This window comes from Canis lupus, chromosome 20 (assembly GCF_011100685.1).
Source record: "Canis lupus familiaris isolate Mischka breed German Shepherd chromosome 20, alternate assembly UU_Cfam_GSD_1.0, whole genome shotgun sequence".
Lineage (NCBI taxonomy): Eukaryota > Metazoa > Chordata > Mammalia > Carnivora > Canidae > Canis > Canis lupus.
In genome coordinates this window covers 6,382,943-6,406,687 of record NC_049241.1, presented here as the reverse complement: position 1 = coordinate 6,406,687, position 23,745 = coordinate 6,382,943, and the positions used below count along the sequence as shown (strand labels likewise).

Sequence of the window (23,745 nt, the reverse complement as noted above, 5' to 3'; positions counted from 1 at the left end):
AAAGTGAATAAAGGGGAAAGGAAAGAAAATGAGTGGGAAATATCAGTGAGAGTGACAGAACACGGGAGACACCTAACACTGGGAAACAAACAAGGGGTGGTAGAAAGGGAGGTGGGTGGGGGATTGGGGTGACTGGGTGACAGGCACTGAGGGGGGCACTTGACAGGATGAGCACTGGGTGTTACGCTATATGTTGGCATATCGAGCTCCAATAAAAAATATATATATACAAAATAAAAAAATAAATAAAAATAGGGCAGCCCAGGTGGCTCAGTGGTTTAGTGCTGTCTTTAGCCCAGGGCCTGATCCTGGAGACCCAGGATCGAGTCCCACGTCAGGCTCCCTGCGTGGGGCCTGCTTCTCCCTCTGCCTGTGTCTCTGCCCTCGCTCTCTCTCTCTCTCTCTCTCTATCTCTCATTGATGAATGAATAAAAATCTTTTAAATTAATTAATTAATTAAAAAAATAAAATAAATAAAATTAGTCTCTTGCAGACAGCATATTGATGGGTCTTCCTTTTTATCCAATCTGATACCCCGTGTCTTTGGTTAGGGCATTTAGCCCATTTACATCCAGAGTACTATTGAAAGATATGAATTTGGTGCCATTGTATTACTTGTAAAGTCACTGTTTCTGTAGATTGTTACTTTCTGGTCTATGTTTCTTTTGGGCTCTCTGGTCACTCAAAGGATCCCCTTTAATACTTCTTGCAGGGCTGGTTTAGTGATCACAGATTCTTTTAGTTTCTGTTTGTCCTGGAAGATTTTTATCTCTCCTTCTATTCTGATTGACAACCTTGCTGGATAAGGTATTCTTGACCGCCTATTTTTCTAATTTAGGACCCTGAATATATCAAGCCAGTTCTTTCCGGGCTGTTAGGTCTCTGGATAAGTCTGTTGCCAGTCTAATTTTTCTACCCTTGTAGGTTACAGACTTCTTCTCCCAAGCTGCTTTCAGAATTTTCTCTTTATCTCTGAGATTTGCAAGTTTCACTATTATTATTTTTTTAATTTTTATTTATTTATGATAGTCAGAGAGAGAGAGAGAGAGAGAGAGAGGCAGAGACACAGGCAGAGGGAGAAGCAGGCTCCATGCACTGGGAGCCCGACGTGGGATTCGATCCGGGTCTCCAGGATGGCGCCCTGGGCCAAAGGCAGGCGCCAAACCGCTGCGCCACCCAGGGATCCCAGTTTCACTATTATAAGAGGAGGTGTTGACCTATTTTTATTGATTTTTGAGTAGGGGTTCTCTGTGCCTCCTGCACTTGAATGCCTATCTCCTTCCCCAGATTAGAATGCCTATCTCCTTCCCCAGAAGTTCTTCACTATAATTTGCTCCAATATACCTTCTGCCCCCCTTCCTCTTCTTCCGGGATCCCAATTATTCTAATATTGTTTTGCTTTATAGTATCACTTATCTCTAGAATTCACCCCTCATAATCCAGTAGTTGTTTATCTCTCTTTTCCCAGGTTCTTTATTCTCTAACATTTTGTCTTCTATATCACTAATTCTCACTTCTGCCTCATTTATCTTAGCAGTTAGAGACTCCATTTTTTATTGCATCTCATTAATGGCCTTTTTGATTTTCACTTGATTAGATTTGACTTTTTTTTTTTTTATTTCTCCAGAAAGAGATTCTCTAGTGTCTTCTATGCTTTTTTCAATCCCAGGTAGTATCTTTATAATCATTATTCTGAACTCTAGTTCTGACATCTTACTTATAGCAATACTGATCAGGTCCCTAGCAGTCAGTACTGCCTCTTGTTCTTTTTTGAGGGGAGTTTTTCTGTCTTGTCATTCTTGCAGAAAGTGGTCACTGTTCTATTTGTAGAGTTGTAGCTATTCTTTTCTTAGGTCTCTGGTTGAATTCATAAGTGATCAGAATGATTTGATAGCTCTCTAGCTGAATTCCTGGGACCAGACAAAACTAAGATCTCCTACTCCTCCCCCATCTTAGATTCCTCTCTTACTATTTATTTTTTATACACATTTAAAAAATTTTTATTTAAATTCAATTTGCCAATATATAGTGTAACACCCAGTGCTCATCCCATCAAGTTATACACATTTTTTGTCATTGTGTAGATTTTTGCATAGGAGGAATGTATAGATTTATTTCATGTTTACTTGACTATCTTAATTCAATCTCTGTATTTTCATTAAAAAAGGATTTTTCTCAAGAAATGCTTTTCTAGATAAATGAAAAATATAAAGCAGATCTTAGAACATTTAAGACACTAAAAGAATGCTATCATGCACTTTAGAGATATCCAATTATGAATAATTGATATTACTAATTACAAATCATTAATCATAGGACCTACACAGTGCTTTGACACAGTTGAAATACATTATGTATTTACTGAATGAATGATAAAATGAAGTATTTTTTGGGGGGGCAGCCATCCTCAGACAGGTGCATTAGAATCCTCTGGATTCTAGGGACATAGAGATCTTTAATTTAGTAGGTCTTGTGTAGATAGAATGTGATCAAGGAATATGTTTTTTGCAACACTCTCCTAGTACCTTTTCTAGCCAACCAGTTTTGGAAACTACTCTTAGGGCAGTCTTGGGAGTTAAAATTTTACATGCTGAGTTAAAACACACACACACACACAGTGAAGTTTCTACTTATGTCTCTGGAGATTTATAATAATAGTCAGAATTTACATTGTGTCCTGTTGTTTGCAAAGGACTTTTAAATAATTCTCTCATTTGATACTCACAAAGTTCTATTCTATACATATTATAAATTAAGTCTAAAGTAAGCAGTAAAGAAAAGCTATGTTAATTGTATCCTTTCAAAACACTATGATAAGTAATTTAACTTAAATCATCTCATTTAATCAAAAGCCCTCCATAAATTATTCTTGCCCAGTAGACAAGAAAGTTGAGCCTCAAAGACCTATGTTACTTGCCAAATTACACAGAGCTAATAAGTACCAAACTGGAATTTGAGGCAGTAAAGTAGTTGAGAAGTTGAGCTCCAGGAGCAATAGACTTTGGTTCAGTTCCTGGCTTTGTCTGTTTTGAGTTTGTAAACTTGGCAAAGTTATTTAATCTTTCCAATTTTCCAATCTTTCCAAGTTTCTTCATCTGTAAATATGTAATAATAATAATAATAATAATAATAATACCCACTTCACAGGTGGATTCATTGTGAAGATTCAATAAGGTAAAGCATGCAAAGAACTTTGCACACTGCCAGGCACCTGCTAAACTCTCATAAATGTTAGCTATTATTATAGCTAATCTAGCTATTACTAGATTTCTCTCCAAAGCTTACACTTCTTTTGTCATGCCAGTTTATCTTCATAAAAGAATGTGATAAAGAAAAAAGTATACAATGCCATCAGTTCTTTATTATTTATTAATGATACCTTACCTCTCAAATCCTAAATTACATAACTTCCTATTCAACAAGAATTTCTTAAATGTGTTTTGCATATTGTTACAAATGTAACAATGGGGTTTAAGTTAAAATATTTAATGCTTTATTATACATGGTTATATGCAGGTTTTATGGTGAAAGCCCTGCCCCCACTAGCTGAATCCACATTATTCTTATAGGTTTTAGAAGGCTAGACTAAATCTTGTCCTTTCATGGTAGTATGAAATTATAAAAGGATATAATTACAATTTGTTTTGTATAATAATTATCTATATCACTATCTGTCTAAAGAAAGGTATAGAAAAGCAAGGCCGTGTCTAATTCAACTTTGTATTCCCTCCTTGGAATTTAGTGCAAAGTTGTATTGCATTAAACAACCTGACTGTTAATTTAATGTTACAATAATCAGCATTTTTAAAACTTTAAAAAATCAACTTCCCTGATGTATAGTTTATACGCAATAACATATACTCATTTTTAAAAGGTATGCAGTTTGATGAGCTTTAAAAAATGAGTATACCCATGTAACCACCCACCCTCAGGATATAGAGTGTTGCTACCACTCCAAAAAGTTCCCTTGGGCCCTTCGCAGTCAATTCCTATACTTCTCCACCAGTCAAACAGTCCTGAGCTAAAGACAACCACTGATTTGATAATCCTACCTGTTCTAGCACTTCATAAATGAAATAAAAAAGAGAGTACTGTTTTGTGTCTGACTTATTTTGCTCAGCATCTTGCTTTTTAAGAATCATGCTTCATCATTTGTAAATCCTCCTTTGTGAAGTGTCTATTCAAACCTTTTCCCACTTAAAAATAATTGGCTTGTCTTCTTAATACATAAGAGTTCTTTACATTTTCTGAATACAAGTCTCTTGTCACATATATATATTATGAATATTCTAGTTCATGGCTTGTCCTCTATTTTCTTAGTAGATGTCTTCTAAGAGTAGATTGTAATCTTGATGAAGTCAAATTTATCATTATTTTTCTCTTATGGTTAGTTCTTTATGCATCTTATATAAATAATTTTTGCTTATCCTAAACTCGTGAATATTTTTCTCCTAACTTTTTTTTTCTAGACCTTACAATCTTTTATTTATATGTAAGTCTATAATTCATTTTGACCTAGTTTAGTGATATGAAGATTGAGGCTTATTTTTTTCCACATAGGTATCTAGTTATTCTAGCACTGTTCATTGAAAAGATTTTTCTATCCCCATTGCATTTCCTTGGATTATTTTGTTGCAAATAAATTCTATATAAAATATAGATGCATCTATCTATATCTATATCTATGATATCTATATGATAAAATATAGATAATATTTTATATATACCATATAATGTATAATACATTATTATATATTTTATATACCTATGTCTATCTATATTCTATAAATATATATATTCTATATATAGTATATTTCATATGTGTATATATATACACATATATATGTAATCTCATTGTTTTATTGATATATAGGTCAATCTATATGCCTATACCATATTGTCTTGATTATTATAGCTTTTTACTAAGTTAGGTAATATAATTTTCCATTTTTTTTTTGCTAGTCCAGGTATTTTATGTTTCCATATAATTTTTAGATTCAGCTTATACATTTCTTTTCTTCAGCAAGTCTGTTGGGACTTTGATTTGGATTATGTTGGGTCTATAGGTGAGTATGAGAAGAACTGAGTCTTTTAATACATAAACATGATTTCTTCCTTCATTTATTTTAGCCATATTTGTAGTTTTCAGTGTATAAGTCTTACACATATTTTGTCAAATATTTCTCTAAGTAATTTAGGTTTAGGGATGTTATTATGAATGTATTTTTAATTTTACTTTCTACTTGTTCTTTTCTACTATGTAGAAATACAAATGAATTTGTATATTGATCTTCTAATCTGCGACCTTGCTGGGGTACCCAGTAGCTCAGTTGGTTAAGCATCTGTCTTTGGCTTGGATCATGATCCCAGGGTTCTGGAATCAAGACCCATGTTGGGCTCTCTGCTCAGTGGGGAGCCTGCTTCTCCCTCTCCCTCTGCCTGCTGCTCTGCCTGATTGTGCTCTCTCACTTTCAAACAAATAAATAAAATCTTTAAAAAAAAAATCTGTGATCCTGTTAATATCACTTAGCAGTGTACTGGGGTTTTACTTTTCCCATATTCTTTTTAAAACTTTTTATTAAGTTTTTAATTTAATTCCAGTTTAGTTAACATACAGTGTTATATTAGTTTCAGGTGTACAATATAGTGATTCAACAATTCTATACATTATTGAGTGCTCATCATGATAATTGTACTCTTTAATCCACATCACCTCTTTCACCCATCTCCCAACGACCTACTTTTCTCATATTTTTGTCAGCACTTGTTATTATCTGTCTTTTGGTTTATAGCCACCCTAGTGAGTGTGAAGTGGTATCTCATTGTGGTTTTTATTTCCATTTCCATGATGGCTAATGATTCTAAGCATCGTTTCATGTCCTTATTGGCCATTTGCATATCTTTTTTGGAAAAATGTCTATTCAAATGCTTTGCCTATTTTTAAATTTGAGTATTTGTCTTTTTATTGCTGAGTTGCAAAAATCCTTTATATACTTTGGATGATATCCTTTTAGCTAATCTGTATCTTTAAATGTAAACTTTACTTTTTGCAAATAGTATACACTTAGGACTTTGTTTACTTTGTTTACAATTCAGCCTGGAGGGGCACCTGGATGACTCAGTGGTTGAGCATCTGCCGTCAGTTCCTGGGATCAAGTCCCACATCAGGCTCCCCAGAGGGGAGCCTGCTTCTCCCTCTGCCTATGTCTCTCCCTCTGTGTCTCTCATGAATAAATAAATAAAATCTTTTTTTAAAAATAAAATAAAATTCAGGCTGGAAATCTTCACACTTAAATGTTTAGATCATTTACATATAATATATTATAGATACATTTGAATTCAGGTCTATTGTCTTACTATTTATTTGTCCCTTTTAGTCTTTGCTCCTTTTTTGCTCTTTTCCCACCTCCTTTGGATTAATTTAATATTTTTAGAGTACCATTTTATATCTTTGATTGGTATATTAAGTAAACTCTCTGTGTTGCCTTTTTTCCATTTGCTCTAGATTTATAATATGCATCTTTGCATAACTTTTTAACTTTATATACAGCTAAGTAATATTATACTTTTCACATATAATGTAAGAATCTTTAAAAAAGATACTTCCTAGTCATGGAAAACAGTGAAGGAGAAAGCTTTGGGATGAGTCCCAAAAACAGTCAAGGAGAAAGCTTTGGGATGAGTTCCTTCACTGAAACAAATATTAACCTGGAAAAAATCAGAATCAACTATTTCAGAACTCTAGAACCTGGCCAGACATTTATAGCAACCAGTGGAACACTTGGTGAAAGGAGAGACTACTGAACAAGAGAGCAGCATGCATGAACCAGCTACCATGCCCTATTCCTTAGTCTCTCTTCTTCTGTGGGGATAGTGTCAGTATGGGCAATGTCCCCTGGAGTGCCTGAGTGGCTCAGTTAGTTAAGAGTCTGCCTTTGGCTCAGGTCTTAATCCCAGGGTCCTGGGATTGAGCCCCACATCAGGCTCCCTGCTCTGCAGGGAACCTGCTTCTTCCTCTCCTGTCCCCCCTGCTTGTGCTATCTCTCTGTCAATAAATAAATACAGTATTTTAAAAAAGGATCTTGTCCCCCATAATTTGAGTTGTACATTTTGGTCAATTTGATGGTTCCCTGGGAGACCAGCACAGATACTTACCTCTGTTTCAGCCCTCTCAGGTTGTGATGGCTTCTCTAACAGTATCTATCAGAAGATTTAAAGAGATAGAACACGTTGTTGAGAAGGTCAGACTTTTCCTGTCATAGGCTAACTTCAAAAATAACAACAGAAATTTCAGTGACCACATACAACAAAGAATACAAGCTCTGCAAAAAAAGTTTGGAAAAGTCATTATTAAAATAGGCTGCAGTTGCAGCCCTCAATGGCAAACCCTGAGAAGAAGCAAGACTGATTTCCAGAGTTACCACATTATGATATTCAAAATGTCCAGGTCTTAACAACAACAACAACAACAACAAAACAAATATAATGCATACAAGAAACAGGAAAATGTGGCTCATTCACAAGGAAAAAAAGCGTTTGACATATGAAAATCAGTGCATGTTAATAGAACAAAAGAAAGACCACATGATCATCTCAATTGACACAGAAAATCATTTGACAAAATACAACACCCTTTGATAATAAAAAAACACTCCTTAACCTAGTAATATAAAAGATCTTCTTCAACATAATAGAAACTGAAGCCATACACAAAAATTCTAGTGAATATTCTGCTTAATAGTTATATACTGAAAAATTTTCTCCTAGGATCAGAAACAAACCAAGGATACCTGCTTCTGATACTTCTATTCAACATAGTACTGGGAGTTCTAACCAGAATAATTAAACAATAAAAAGAAATTGAAAGCATCAAAATTGGAAAGGATGAAGTAAACTGAACTCTTTTGCAGATGACATGATCTTATATGTAGAAAATCCTAATAAATCCTCCCAACCCCAATCCTCCAAAACACCATGTTATAGCTAACAAACAGATTCAGCCCAGTTGTTACAACAAATTTCATTTGTTATTAAAATGAAAAGTATAATAAAATACTTACACATATTCAACAAAGCAAGTGCAAAACTTGTACATTTAACTCCAAAATATTGCTTAAAGAAATTAAAGACCTAAATAAACAGAAGAACATTCCATGTTCATAGATCAGAAGATTTAATTTTGTTAAGATGACAATACTTCCCAAAGTAGTTTACAGGTTCAATGCAATTCCTATCAAAATCCCAATTATGTTTTCATACAAAATTTCAAAGTATCCCAAATAGCCAAAATAATCTTGAAAAAGAACTAAGTTGGAAAATTCAAACTTCACAGTTTCAAAACTTACTCCAAAGCTACAGGAATGTGCTATTGGGTGTACAGGTAGACAGTTGACCAATAAAATACAATTCAGAGCCCATAAAGTGACATCTATGGTCAATTGCTTTTTTTTGGCTAGAGTGCCAAGACTATTGAATGGGAAAAAGATAGGCTTCAGGAAGTGATGCTGGGAATATTGGATACCCACATGTAGAAATGAAGTTGGACCTTTAACTTACCAAAATTTAAGAGCTAAAGCTCTTAAAAGTCTAAGAAAATAAAGAGCAAATCTTCACAACTTTGGATTTGGCAATGACTTCATAACTATGATACCAAAAACATAGAGAATAAAAGGAAAATTAGATAAATTTGAGTGTATTAAAAAAAAAGCTTTTGTGCCTCAAAGGAAACCATCAAGAGAATGAAAAACAACATGCAGAGTGGGAGAAAATATTTGCAAAACATATATATGATAAAGGTTTAATATTCAAAATATATAAAGAACTCTACAATTCAACAACAAAAAGACAAACAATTTTTAAATGGACAAAGGAATTAAATAGAAAATTTTCCAAAGAAAATATACAAATGGCAAGTAAGCACATGGAAAGATGCTAAACATCATTAGTCATTGGGGAAATACAAATCAAGACCACAGTAAGATGCTATGTCACACCTAATAGAATGGTTATTATTCCCCCAAAATGATAAAATAACAAATGTTAGTGAGGCTGTAAACTTTGGAACTTTCATATAATGCTGGTGGGAATGTAGAATAGTGTTTCCCTTGTGGAAACAGGTTGTCACTTCCTCAAAAAGTTAAACATAGAATTACCATATGGCCTAGGAATTCCACTCCTAGATATACCCAAATAATAGAATACCGAAGCTAAAACAGGGACTCAGATACTTGGACACTAATGATCATAGCAGCATCATTCACAATCACCCAAAGGTGGGACAACTCAAGTTTTTACCAATGGATGAACGGATAAACAAAATGTGGTATTACATGCAATAGATTATGATTCAGTCATAGGAAGAAACGGAGTTCTGATACTTGCTACTACATGGATGAAACTTGAAAACATTGTGAAATAAGCCAGATAAAAAAGGACAAATATGGTATAATCCCACTTATATGAAATAAATGGAATAGACAAATTCATAAATGTATAGTTAAAAATGGTTATAAAGGCAAATTTTATTCTACCACAATAAAAAATGCAGAAAACAAAAAACAAAACAAAAATGATATCCTATTCCTCCCTCATGCTTTTGTGTTATTATTGTATACATTCTAAATTTTATATATGTTGTAAACACTCTGTACATTGAATATAATACATTCAATACAATAAAAAAGAAAAAATCTTTTATATTTGCCCACATATTTATTATGTCTGAGATTCATCATTCTTTTGTGTAAATCCAAATAATATTGTCCTTCATACTGAATAGCTTTTTAAACATTTCTTGCAGTGCTTGTAAGCTGCTGACCAATTGTCCCAGAGTTTGTTTATCTAATAATGTCATTATTTTACCTTTATTTTTTAGAGATATTTTCACCATGTATTTTTTCTTTCAGTATTTAAAAATCATCCGGTTTGCATGGTTTCTGAGGAAAAGTCAGAAGTCAGTCTTATCTTCATTTTTTATGTATTATATAATGTGTCTTTTTTTCCTCTGGCCGATTTAAATTTTTTTCTTTATAACTTGTTTTTAGCAATTTGGTTGTGATGTGTCTTGATATAGTTTCCTTCATATTAATTTTGCTTGGGATTCACTAAGCCTCTTTGATTTGTGGGTTTATAGATCACTTGTTTTTTTTTAATTTGGGGGTAAATTGGTCTTCATTTTTTTTCTGCATCTCTTCCTTCTTGGACTTTAATTATATTCATGTTAGGCCATTTCATGTTGTCACAAAGTCACAAAGCTCTGTCCATTTTTTTCTCAATAGTTTTCTTCAATGTTTAGTCCACATAGTTTCTACAGCTATGGCTTCAATTTCCCTGGTATTCTTTTATATTTCTAAAGTACTGTTACTCTCATCCAGTGGATTTTTCAATTCAGATATTGCCTTTTCAGCTCTAGAATGTACATCCAGTTCTCTTACATATCTTTAATTTCACTCTTCATTGTGTTCATAATTTTACTCAAACTCTTGAATACATTTACAATAGCTTTTAAAGTCCTTTCTGATAATTCCATCATCTCTGTCATTTTTATGACTGTCCTTATTGAGTAATTTTCATTACAGCTATGGATCAATTTCTTGCTTCCTCACAAGTCTAACAATTTTTTGTTGAATACTAGATATTGTGATTTTTTGGTGTGTTGATCATTTGGATTTTGTTATCTTCCTTGAAAGAGTATTGTGGGATTTTGGCAGGTGGCTAAAATACTTGGAGATAAATTTGGTCCTTTTGAGGCTTGGTTTTTAAGTTTTGTTACAGAGGTGTAGAATAGCCTTAATCTATGGTTAGTTTAGTCCTACTTTTTTTTTCTTTTTTCTTTTTTTTTCAGAGAAAGGAGAGAGAGAGCACAAGGGAAGGGGGAAGGGTAGAGGAAGAAGGAGAGAGAGAATCTTAAGCAGGCTCCATGCCCAGTGTGGAGCCCAACCCTGGGCTCGATCTCACAACTCTGAGATTATGATCTGAGCTGAAATCAAGTCAGACACTCAACTGACTGGGCCATCCAGGTGTCCCTAGTCCTACTTCTAAGGTATGGTCTTCCTGAGGTCTTTACTGAATGTGCTAGGTGTTTAAAGAGGTCTGTATTTGAATGTTCTCAGCGTTGTGTGAGCTCCATGAATTGTGTTCTATGAATTGAACTAGAAGCTTATAGTTCCCTGATATTTATCTTTTCCCCAGTAATTGTAGTTTTTACTACCCCTGCCTTATGTATTCTCATTCTATGCATGCTCAGTTTAGTATTCAGGCACAGACTAAAGGGGAACCCATTCAAACTTTCAGAGCTTTTCTCTCCTCACTATTAGTCTACACCATAGACTTCAGCCTCCTCATTCTCCCAGAACTCTAATATCTGTCTCCTCATTTAACATGACCTACCTGTTGGGCTTGGGTTCCTCATCCCTATGCTGTAATCCAGAAAGTGCCCTGGCAGAAAGTTCTGGTGATCATAGGACTCTCCTATTTTGTTTCTCTTCTCTTAAGGATCACAGTCCTATACTACTGACTAATGTCTGAAAATAGTTGTCTCATAAATTTTGTTCTGTTTTCTAGTCACTTACAGTGGGAGGACAAGTCTGGTCCCAGTTCTGCCATGGAAGAAGTAGAACTATAATCTGTTTTTTCCTCTCATGGAACAATGATAGTTTACAGCTATGTTCCCACTTAAGGTAAAGGAAGAATGAGTGAATGAGTAAAACTAAGTATAGTAAAATAAATTGCCAATGGTATAATCAAAGCTTCTATAGGTTGGAGAAACTTTAAGTTCTCACTTTCAACAAGAATTCTTTAAGTTGTGTTGCCAGTTTAATTCAAGGTTCTTTCTTCCTCCCAGGTCAGGCATATTTTAGAAATTACCCCCTCACAATAGTTCTTTAATTGATCATTAACACCAATGGAATGCTACCTCAAGTAACTTTAGCTATCCTCTGTGATTTCCTCCAACATGAAGTTAGGAACACTGGGTATATTCCAAATGTGCCTTATTTCACTGAGGGACAAATAACAAGTTCCAGCTTGCTCCAATGATATTGGAATTAAGTCAGCCAACCATGTTTTCAAGGTCAGGTATGTTAATTTTTGTTTATGATTTCATAGGAAAAATAAAGTCTTTCTTTGTAAGATCTAAAAGTATAAGATTCTGTTTTTGAGATTATGGCCAATTTTCTCATTTGATTTGTATTGAGTGTTTGGATTTCTTTAACCATGGGGCCATGATGAATAGTTTGAATGGGTCTTACATATTTTTATGCATACTTTCAGATGGATCCCTCCACTTCAAGGCTTACATCATGCTAGATATTTTATCTGAGTAGAAAATTAACAATTGGGATAAATATAAAGGTGAGTCTCTTTCTTAAGTGTAAAAATCTCTAATTTGAGTCAGTTTGTCTTATGTCTGGTGAGGACTACAGAAGATGTAAAGCAACTTCAAACAGAAAAGGTAAGTAAAGGAGACATAATTATTTTTGCTTGTTAATATTTATTCAACTGCCCGCAGCACTCCCAGTGCTGTGTTGAAGATACACTATAAGCAGAACTGTTAACCTGCAAAATGGGTGGATTTAGTTAGCAGAGAGGTTGCCAGGGTATAATATATCATGCTTTTCTATGAAAACATAGCAATCAAGGTGAATGTCAGAAATGCTGTGTAAGCCAGGAGGCTTGACCAAGAACAAAGAAAGAGGAGGGTAAGAGAAAGGCAGAGAGTGAATATGACTTGTATGCACTGAAGATGAGAAGATTTCTAGAATCTCGAAGAGTTATTAGCACTTCCATGTTCATCACAGCACTCACTATTCACAGTAGCCAAGATATGGGAACAGCCTCTGTGTTCTTTGGTAGATGAATGGATAAAGGAAATGTGGTTTATACATATAATGGAATATTATTGAGTCTCAAAGGTGAAGGAAATTCTGCAATACGTGACAACATGGATGGACCTTGAGGATGTTATATTCAGTGAAATAAGCCAGACACAGAAAGACAAATAGTTCATGATTTCACTTATATGAAGTATCTAAAGTAGTCAGTTTTGCAGGATGACAGAGGAGAATGCTGGTTACCAGAGACTACGGGGAGAACAGGGTGTTACTAATCAAGAAGCGTAAAGTTTCAGTTAACAAGATGAATGAGCTCTCGATTTCTCCTGTACAACTTTGTACCTATAGTCAACAACATTGTATTGTACAGCTTAAAAATCAGTCGAGAGGGTAGATCTCGTGTTAAGTATTCTTATTACAATCTGAAAAAAAAAGATGAGAGGATTTAGTTGTATTCATGATAAAGAGATCTTACAGGAATGTTAAAAAGACTTCAAAGCAAAAAAAAAAAAAAAAAAAAAAATTGTTTTTAAGTCCAGTCCTGTAATGACTTTCAGGTTTTCGGCACATGCCTCGTTCTTTGACTTTATGAATGGAAAAAGGTGGCAAGTATCCACTGGCTTAATCTAAGGTGTCAACAATCCCTCTCCAAAACTATTGAAATAAGAGGAGTGCCTACAATTACTAAAGATCTTCCGGTGATAAAAAGAAATTGCATAAACTTCTGGCTAATATATCAGAATGATTCAGCGTTTCACAAAAAATTTACTTCCATTGACTTTCCAGTTAGGTAAATTTTCAGGAATACTTTCTTCTTACACTTAGCTGAGTCAGTGGAAAAGCAACAACCGCTCATTCCCAAAGCAGTCATAGGCTTCAGAAGGCTGGTCAGAGCCCTGCTTTTACTGTCTTCTTTATATCCATTTTCCCCTCTGAAAGCAAGACTGAGTGGATGACGAAGCCGGCGCAGAATTCTACCTGCTGGCAGACGTTTTTCTAAGCTCGGTTAGCAAGGGTGAGGCAGCTAGTGAGGCAAAGAGCATGCTCCAAACTCCTTGTAATTGAATTGTCTAATTCACTTGAAAGAATCTGTGCCTAACTTCTTGCTTATCAAGTATACTCTCTGGGGGACCTGATTAAGAAAGGAAAGAAATAGGATATTTTTTTTTTTTTTTTTTTTTTTAGAAATAGGATATTGAAGCCACTGCTACAGAACTTCTGTGTGAACATCTACCTAATAAAACCTGTTGAAGCCATGCCTATTAACCTTTAACTTCTAAGTTTATGTATATAGTAAACACTTAGCTATATGGGTCCTTTCAAGGATGGACTGGAATCTGGACCACCAAGGTTTTCTGGATAACTATGAATAAGCATCAAGCTTTTTAAAACTATTCTAAAAGGAGGGGATCCCTGGGTGGCTCAGTGGTTTAGCGCCTGCCTTCAGCCCAGGGTGTGATTCTGGAATTCCAGGATCGAGTCCCACATCAGGCTCCCTGCATGGAGCCTGCTTCTCCCTCTCCCTCTCCCTCTGCCTGTGTCTCTGCCTCTCGTTCTCTCTGTGTGTCTCATGAATAAATAAATAAATAAATAAATAATCTTAAAAAAAAACTATTCTAAAAGGAAATAATTCTGAAATTTATTTTTCTTTTATAAGCAAAATTTATAGAATACAAATTTTCACAAATACCTAGTTGTTAAAAATTGCAGTCACAGTAATGAGCTGTAATGTGGTGATACCCTTAGGTATAGTGAGATGCTAGGACACATTTTCCCTATGATACTACCTCGTTCCAGACTCCTGTCCCTTTTAAGTTGTTGAGTTTTTTCCCCCCTTATATCATTTTGTTTGATTCTTTCCTCACAGATACAGGTGTTAGTAGTCACTACTTCCTGTTATTAAGAAATTTTTTAATGCTTCTCTTAATTTGTTATTATTGGATATGGGCATAGATGATATATTGCCAGATTTCCTTTGCAGAGACTCTCCATGAATCAAGTTGGCTAGCTTTGGTGCATAGACTTGGTGGCATCTGTTTTGTCTGTTCAAAGACATTTGTTATCATGATCTTTTCTGGAAAAGATAGGTAAGGTTGCTTAGAAGCTGATCTCTTGTCTATTGATGTTTTGTTACTATTTTATATAATTTTTTACACAGTGAAGAGTTAGTTTTCATACTATGAAACCAAATAGTAGATGCTGTGGTACAGTACCCCAAATGTCCCTTCAGGTAAGTTTCTCTCTGGGCACTGCCATCAGCCATGGGGAGCTGCATTGCCACAGGTTATGCTCCTTCCTGAGATACAGCTCACATCTAATGACCAATTTGTATGAATGTACATAGGTCCAGCCTTCTTACCTTGATTGAAGACAACTTTTAAAAGCCATCCCAGCTCCAGAACTTTCTGTGGGATTGGCTAAAGCCATTATTGCAGCTGAACCACAACTTAGTTTCTCTTGCCCAATCCTTCTCCCCTTCACTCTCTTCCAGGTGTTGATCTAGAGAGAATTCCCATTGAAACTTCTTCAAACAAATCTCCATCCCAGTCCCCATCTTAGGCAACCCAGCCTAACAAAGGCAGTAACGAGTTCCTCAGCCAATGGATAGTGTCATCCTTCACAGTTCTGACATGAACATTTACGCATTAGGTTAGTACCTCTATCATGTTCCTCTTCTGCTGCAATTTCTAGATTTCCATATTTTCTACAGAATTTCTTCTTTGAGTAGAGGCTTTGAAGTTTACCAGCTGAGGTCATGAAACTTAGGCTTGAAAAGATAGAGTATAAGCTAACATTTATTCAGATATTAACTTTTATTGAAGAAGTTTTACTTAGATCTTTGCTTACAGCCTATGAAGTATCCAGGCCTTTTTTTTTTTTTAATTCATGAGAGACAGAGAGAGAGAGAGAGGCAGAGACACAGGCAGAGGGAGAAGCAGGCTCCATACAGGGAGCCTGATGCAGGACTTGATCCAGGGACTCCAAGATCATGACCCAGGCCGAAGGGAGGCACTAAACTGCTGAGCCACCCAGGGATCCCCTATGCAGGCCTTTTCATGTTACAGTATTTTATTTCTTCAGTGTTACAAATGCTCATTTTGATCATCCTCTGTGTGTGCTTTATTCTTTTAAATCAAAATTTATGTTCCAGAATAAGCAAATATTTGTGAACATCTATTTTCCTACCATGGCCTTCTTTGAATTCCCTTGCTCTCATGTTCTGTCTGCTAAAACTTATACAAATGTTAAACATCTTCATCCTTGTCTTTGATATAAGGTCTCCATGCTACTATTGTGACGATCTAATCTAATAATCTAATCTAATAATCTCCATGCTGCATTTATTCTTTTATCGTTATTTTATTGAGGTACAGTTAATGATCCTATCAATTTTACCTGGTGATTTCTAGTCTTAAACTATTTAAATAGCCTGGTTAACCATCTTAAATGCAGGGATTTAAAAAAAATTGAGAAAATCCCAAGCACCCTAATGTAGTACAATTTTTAATTAAATTATGTATAAACAGCAACAAAAAGTATTGCTGATTAAAACCAGCATACACTAAACTAAGGTCACCTATCTCACAGAGTAACAGAATTGAAAGGGACCTCAGAGAAATAATCTAATTCAAGCACCTTACTCTATGGATGAAACCCAGAGAGAAGTGAATTCCCCAGTGTACGGCAACAAAAGGTGGAATCTAAAGCTAGATCTCTTAACTATTGATTGGTTCAGAAATCTTACTGCCTTATAACCACTGAATTCAATTTGCTTCTCTCCAAATCACTCCATGAACTCAGAGCATTTCCTTGACTCAATACTTTGGAGACCACAGTTATTTTAACTTCATTGCTCTTTAAACCTCAAGTGGGTTTTTGGTATGGCTGCTTCCTGATTCAGTTATGCAACTCATCAGCATAATTTAACCAATACAAGTTTGCTCCGGTGAGAAAATATTTAGGTACTTTCATCCATATTGGGTTATTTAAGAATAACCCAATAAGATCTTTTTATAAGTTCTACTTGAACCCAATGTGCTAAAGTAATTGTCAGAAAATGTATATGTTCCTTTTACAAAGGCCTCATATAATATGCTTTGTTGTGCGACATTTAGCTTCATCTATTGTAGGATGAAACTCTTATTCTGACCTAAAATACATGCAAATTGGTTCACTTCCATATACTTAGGCTTCATCTACAATAGATTGGTTAACTAAATAAGGAACAGATGAACAACCAGTTATACAAATATTCATCATAGAAAGGCATCAGGGTAAGTTTCAACTTGAATAGGAGTCTTAGAATTACTCTAGAAAGATAAGAATTATGCCAAAAGGAGGGAGCAGGGACTCTGATTTGGTTTTACAAATATTTTCCTTTCATATCTCTGGTCTTTGTCAATCTCTTCAGAGCCACCAAGGTAGACAGGCAATTGACAGTTTCTTGCAGTAAATTATTTTGCTTAGAAATCCTGCATAGCAGGTATTGCCTGACTTCGCTGGAAATGATAAACTAGCAATGTTGTTATTCGAGTTAGAAGGACCTGAAGGAGCATAAAGCTACCTGCTGTGTCGTCATGGTATCTGCTTAAGAGGATGATAAAGAACTTCATTTTAGGGAAGTGGAAGGCTTCTGCATGCATGAAGAACTGAATTCTCCAAAGCCTTCCATGTAGGTTAAACTACCTAGAGAGGAAGTCAGATCCAGTCTTGACCTCACATATAATTCCATTCTCTAGCAACATCTCCAAAGATACCATAGATCTACAAAGATTTCAGTTATAGAAATGTTTCTCAGGCCCCTGGCTTCTTATGAAGTTTTCTTACATGACTGGTGTGGGTGAATCTGGCCTTGCTTCTTATTTTTGCTTCTTATTTTTGTGAAGGGACCACACTGGAATGTACCACGTCCCTACTATGGGTTTGGTAGGGGCTAATAGCAATGGAACTGTGAGCATTTCAATATCATGCTGCCTCTCTGGAGCCAGACAGTCTCATTTACAAATCATGACCCTCCTTCCATACCAATCCCACCACCACCCCCAACAACAACCTCCTGGCATTCTTTACCAGGCACTGAGATTCAGGCTGAGACCTGCTTCCTTACAAAGGACTTGTTTCCTTCCTATCTGGCATATTCCAGGTAGAAATCACGTTTCATAATGTTTTTCTCCTTTTGTTCTCAGATGTTCTAAGTCGGCTCCCTGCAGTGCATGTCAACATTAGAACACCTGGGGCAGAGCTGGCTCCCAGAACAACAGGAGAGACTTGCCAACAAGCTTGCTTAGGATTTCTCTGCAGTGGAAATTTTGGGACTGGGACCTGTTTGGAAATATCAGAGATAACTAGAGGTGGGGGTAACGCCAATGCTTCCTAGTAGAACAAGATAGAAAACCACATGGATCATTTCAAAGAAGCCACAGTTTGGATTGGATGCAAGAAGGAATGGTTTAGAAGAGGTCACAGGTCACTGCCCCTTTGTTACTGAGCATACTTTGGTTTTGTTTCCTCTGTCATGATTGGAAAAGGATCTGTTGCTAACCTTCTATCAAGTTGTTCTTGTATAACTTGAGGCCCAGCATCAACTCTCGAGAGGAGTGAAAAAGCTACTGAATGCAAGTAGAACATGGAGCCTCTCCATCACTCTATCATTTTTGTCTATCACTAAGTCTGTTGATTCATTGAAGTCCAAACTTTTGCTGGCACCACCTTGGCCTCTCACGGTCACCTCCACAAAATCTCCAAGTGAGTCAGATGAAATGGTAAAGAGTAAAGAGGTGTGTTTCTGGCTCCTCCACTCCAGACTCTGAGCAATGAACAACTCAAACAAAGTCTTTCAACCTGAAACTCTCAAGGGCAGGGTGTGGGGAGGTGTGCAGCATGGTTCATGTTCAGCAGGTTGAACATGTGTACTTTCAGTCCATTTAATAACTAACTCCCCAGCTGAGCTGCAGTCCGGCTTCCAATGCTTTTCATAGAAAATACCACTAAAACACCGATCTTCAAAACTTTTGTGTTTTATGGCCAGGAATAAAAGCTTACCTCTTTCCCTGCAGTGATTATCTTTCCCTGGTTGCTCATGTTCTAAAAAGTTTATTAATTAAATTTGGCTTCTCTGGTTGATTTTGTAGAAAGATTTTTTTCACACATTGAAGTCAAGCATCTGTACACATATTGGTTGACACTCTGTTGATAGCTAAGGATGCAAATGGAAAAGGCTTTTGCCTGTAAGCTGTCTTGTATGACTACAGAGCCCCACCATTCATGCAATTCTTCAAGTTCCATATAACTAGAAGGAGTTCTTTGCTAGCTAACAGAGAAGACATCACTCCTCTCATACCTCTATGGAATGTTGCTAGGTAAGAAATAAGAATTGTTCATCCAAAGCCTGGAAAGTCCAGTATTCTGCCTCTAATGGAGGACCAACAGATATATTTTTTTCCAGCAGATATTTTGTAAGAATCCTGGGTTGTTTTCCTTGATGTGAGGCTTAAAAATCTAGAAAAACATTATGAAATGTGATTTCTATCTACTTGGCAGGGAGGGATGGTGTGGTATTAGATTTAAACACACACACACACACACACACACACACACACACAACTCTGTGGAGACAAGTTTCAACCTATATCTTGGAACCCCTGGTTCAATCCTAAGAGACAAAGGACATCAGACCTTGTAGAGAGAGGTATCAGAATGTGGACTTGAATCAGACTGCCCATATTCAGATACTGGCTCCTTTAGTTACCAAGTTAGGCAAGTTACTTATGTCTTTGTGCTTCAGTTACCCAATCTGTAAAATGGGGACAATAGTAGATCCTACTTCATAGAGTTGTTATGATAATTAAGATTTGTAAAGTACTGGGGTTCCTGGATGGCTCAGTCAGTAGAGCATGAGACTATTGATCTCGGGGATTGTGAGTTCAAGCCCCACACTGAGCATAGTAGAATTATATAAAAATAAAATCTTTTTAAAAAAATTAAATAAAATTTGTAAAGTGCTTAGAAATGTGTTGGCCACATAGTAAGCTCTGTATAGGTGTTTCTTAAATAAATTAAATAAAAGTGCGTTATAACCATATTGGTTTGCTAGGGACTGCCATAACAATACCACAGACTGGGTGGCTTGAACAACAGAATTTTTTTTTAAGATTCTATTTATTTATTTGAGAGAGGGAGAGTGAGCATGAGTGGGGGAGGGAGGAACAGAAGGAGAGAGTGAAGCAGACTCCCCCTGTTGAGCGTTGAGCTCAACACAGGGCTTGGTCCCAGGACTCCAAGACCATGACCTGTGCTGAAGGCAGACGCTTAACCAACTGAGCCATCCAGGCACCCCTAAATGACATTTATTGTCTCATAATAATAAATGGGGCTAGAAGTCCTAAACCAAGGTTTGGGTAGGATTGTTTCCTTCTGATAATAGTGAAGGAAAAATCTACCACAGACCTTGCTCCTTGGCTTGTAGTTGGTGGCCTTCTCCCTGTGTCTTCACACCATCTTCCTTCCATACATGCATGTGTCCAGATTTTCTCTTCTTATAAGTACACCAGTGATACTGCATTAGGGCAATGCAATGGCCTTATTGCAATTTAAACACAATGATAAAGGCTCTATCTATACAGTCACAGTCTGAAGTACTGGAGGTTAGGACTTCAACATATGAATTTATGTGGGGAAGGCACAAAAGATGATGCACAATGCAGTCCATAGTAGCAATTTTAACATGAGCTCCTCTATCTCCAGAGGGACTATGTACAGTTGAAACAGCCACATGTAAAAGCAGCTACCAAACCATGTGCATGGGGGCCCTTCTTTCTGCATAATTTCTGCTTTAAACCTGTTGTATTCCTTTATCAACTTCTATTGCAACTATACGTACAGCCTTGCCTCTCCTGGGAACTTGGTGCATCCAGTAAGCCCAGGCTATTTCTTCACAGCAGCACATTTGAATGTCAGGTTTTTCTTATTTAATTTGTCCAGAGTTCATTTTTTGAGTTCAGTTGGGTTCTTCCTAGTTCTAGAATCCTTTCATCCAAATCTATCAATATTTGTTAGATGGTGATGTTGTCACTCATAAGCCTTCATCTTTCCAGAGTAAGAGTCTTAGTCCTTTAAAATAGCTTGTATTACTGTATACTTACCATGCTTTTTGAATAACTAAAAATTTTTGTTTCTAATTTTTCTTCGTGACATGCCTTGATAGGTGAAATACAGAGCTCTCTGTACCATGCCATATTTGCAAAGGCTTTAGTTTGTGAATGACTAGATACATGTTAATATCACCCGGACAAAAAAAATTCAATGTTCTGAATGGGGAAAGAAAATCAGAGAAAGAAATATTGCAGGATTAATCAATTTTAGAAATAGTAATGACAATAAAATTCAAGTATAAGTTTAGGATAAGCTGAAAGAAAATTTTAAAAAGCAATAATACCCCAAACTCAGGACACAGTTGATTAGGTTTAGAGCCACACCATTGTTTTATACTACACACTCTCTTTTAATTCCTCATGGTGACTAACATAATTCTGGACATATATAAATATAATGAATATTTGTGTATTAAAAACATTTAATTGAGGCTTAGGTTTAAAAGAGAAAATCTTAGAGTTTATCTGAAGGAAATCTAGGATGCCTGCGTGGCTCAGCAGTTGAGCGTCAGCCTTTGGCTCAGGGCATGATCCCAGATTCCTGGGATCGAGTCCCACATCGGGTTCCCTGCATGGAGCCTGCTTCTCCTCCCTCTGCCTATGTCTCTGCCTCTCTTTCTGTGTCTCTCATGAATAAATAAATAAATTATAAAAAATAAAAAATAAAAATAAAGGAAACTAATGAAACTCATTACATGTCAAAGGCAGTGCAAATTGAAAACATGAACAGACAAAAAAAAGAAAGAAAACATGAACAGACTCAAAAAGAGCTTAGAAGTAGAGAATTTTTCTCTTAAAGAATCATTTGCTCAAAGAGAAGAAAATCCAAAATAATCTCATACAAGCAGGGAAAAATTAGCCCTCTTGCTTTAAACACGAGGATCAAGAACAAGAAATCATAGACCTTAGAAGGACATCCATCTTGACCAAACTCCTCATTTTACAGATGTACAAACAGAGGCCCAACCATATTAACTGTCCTAGATCATGCAGTTAACTATTTACTGGACACCAAGCTGTTAACCTGATTTCCATACACTATGCTTCCTCCCTTCCTCCTGATGGATTTACTTAGTGAAGAAATGATTTAAAATATACTTCAGTTCCCTGACTTGTACAAAGAAGAAGACGGAAAGGAACTACTACACATGGAAAGCACACCTGGTAACAAAGAGGTGGAAGCACCCACTGTGTCCACTGATGGATGGATAGATAAACCAGGTACAGTCTATAACACAAAGGAAATTTATCAGCCTGGAAAGGAATGAGATTCACACACAGACTACGACATGGACCTTATGTTGAGTGAAAGAGGCTAGTCACAAATGGATAAATACAGTGAGATTCCATTCATATGAGGTACTTAGATTCACAGAAACAGAAAGTAGAATGGTGGTTGCTGGGCGCTAAGAAGAGGGGGAACGGAATGATAAATTGTAATCTAATGGGTGCTGTTTCAGTTGTGTAAGATGGAAACATTCTGGAGGTTGGTTGATTGGTTGCCCATCAGTGTGAATATATTTACCACTACTGAATTGTGCTTAGAAATGGTTAAAAGGGTGCATTTTATGTTATGTGGGGTTTTTTAAACCACAATTAAAACAAACAAAAAGGAAAGAAGAGACAAACATAAAATAATAATAATAATAATAATAATAATAATAATTAATAATAAAAGGACAAAGAAGGCACAATGCCAAGGAAAGCAAAGGATCGGCATAGTTCCTCTCAATCATGGAGCTCCTCACCACCTGCACCTGCACCCCTAACTCCAGCCTTCTGTTCTGATTCTTAGATCCATTTACTGTACTTGTCCATCTGTTTATCAAAACCACTCTGCTGTTCATGTCAGAACTCCCTGCTCTGCTATCAAATTTCTTTTTTTTATATAAATTTATTTTTTATTGGTGTTCAATTTGCCAACATATACAATAACACCCAGTGCTCATCCCGTCAAGTGCCCACCTCAGTGCCTGTCACCCAGTCACCCCCACCTCCACCCACCTCTCCTTCCACCACCCCTAGTTCGTTTCCCAGAGCTAGGAGTCTTTCACGTTCTGTCTCCCTTTCTGATATTTCCCACTCATTTTTTTTCCTTTCCCTTTTATACCCTTTCACTATTTTTTATATTCCCCAAATGAATGAGACCATATAATGTTTGTCCTTCTCCGATTATGCTGTCAAATTTCTGATCCAAATTTCTACACACACACACACACACACACACACACACACACCATGGTAGGCCAAAACCATCCTCCCATTCTGCAATCTTCTCCTCCCCAGGTTTGACCTGTCACCAAAGCCAAAATCCTTGTCATCTCTTCTACTCTGTAGGTGGCCAAGAGTCAGAACTAAACCAAACTGTGAAGATAAGATCTATTTCAGGAGCCTCTTTCTCTCTTTTCCCGGGCTCTGGCTGCCCAGGGCCCTCATGCAGCTCCCAGGCATATAGGAGGCACTCACTGTGCTCAACCCAGAGATGTTTGGGTCAGTGCCCTTGCTTTGCACAATTTTCTCTGTGTGGTTTCTGCACGTGGTTCTTGCATGTGATTCTCCTTCCCTCCATCTCTATGCCATCCCCGCTCCCCACTAGTGTCACTGTCACTCCTACACACCATCCAAATTTGCTCTCCAGCAACTGTCATGCTAAAAATAGAATCAGACTACAGAAATCACACTGTGGCAGCATGGAGAGATAACAGTTTATTTATATGTGTTGATCTCTCAGGAAATATTTGCATTATAGTAGGTAACAATTCAAA

The 23,745-nt window shown here is 36.4% G+C and overlaps 1 long non-coding RNA gene across 3 annotated transcripts; it reads left to right on the top strand.

Annotated features, from left to right (window-relative positions):
• The first annotated feature begins 11,941 nt into the window (after positions 1-11,941).
• Positions 11,942-18,953, top strand: LOC102156438. Of its 3 annotated transcripts, XR_005374396.1 has the most exons (4): positions 11,942-12,075; positions 12,271-12,351; positions 15,322-15,479; positions 18,017-18,953. It is a non-coding gene; the product is annotated as an uncharacterized LOC102156438 (long non-coding RNA). The 3 variants fall into 3 exon arrangements; XR_005374397.1 differs by lacking the exon at positions 15,322-15,479; XR_005374398.1 differs by lacking the exons at positions 12,271-12,351; positions 15,322-15,479 and having other exon boundaries at positions 11,947-12,075.
• Positions 18,954-23,745: the final 4,792 nt, after the last annotated feature.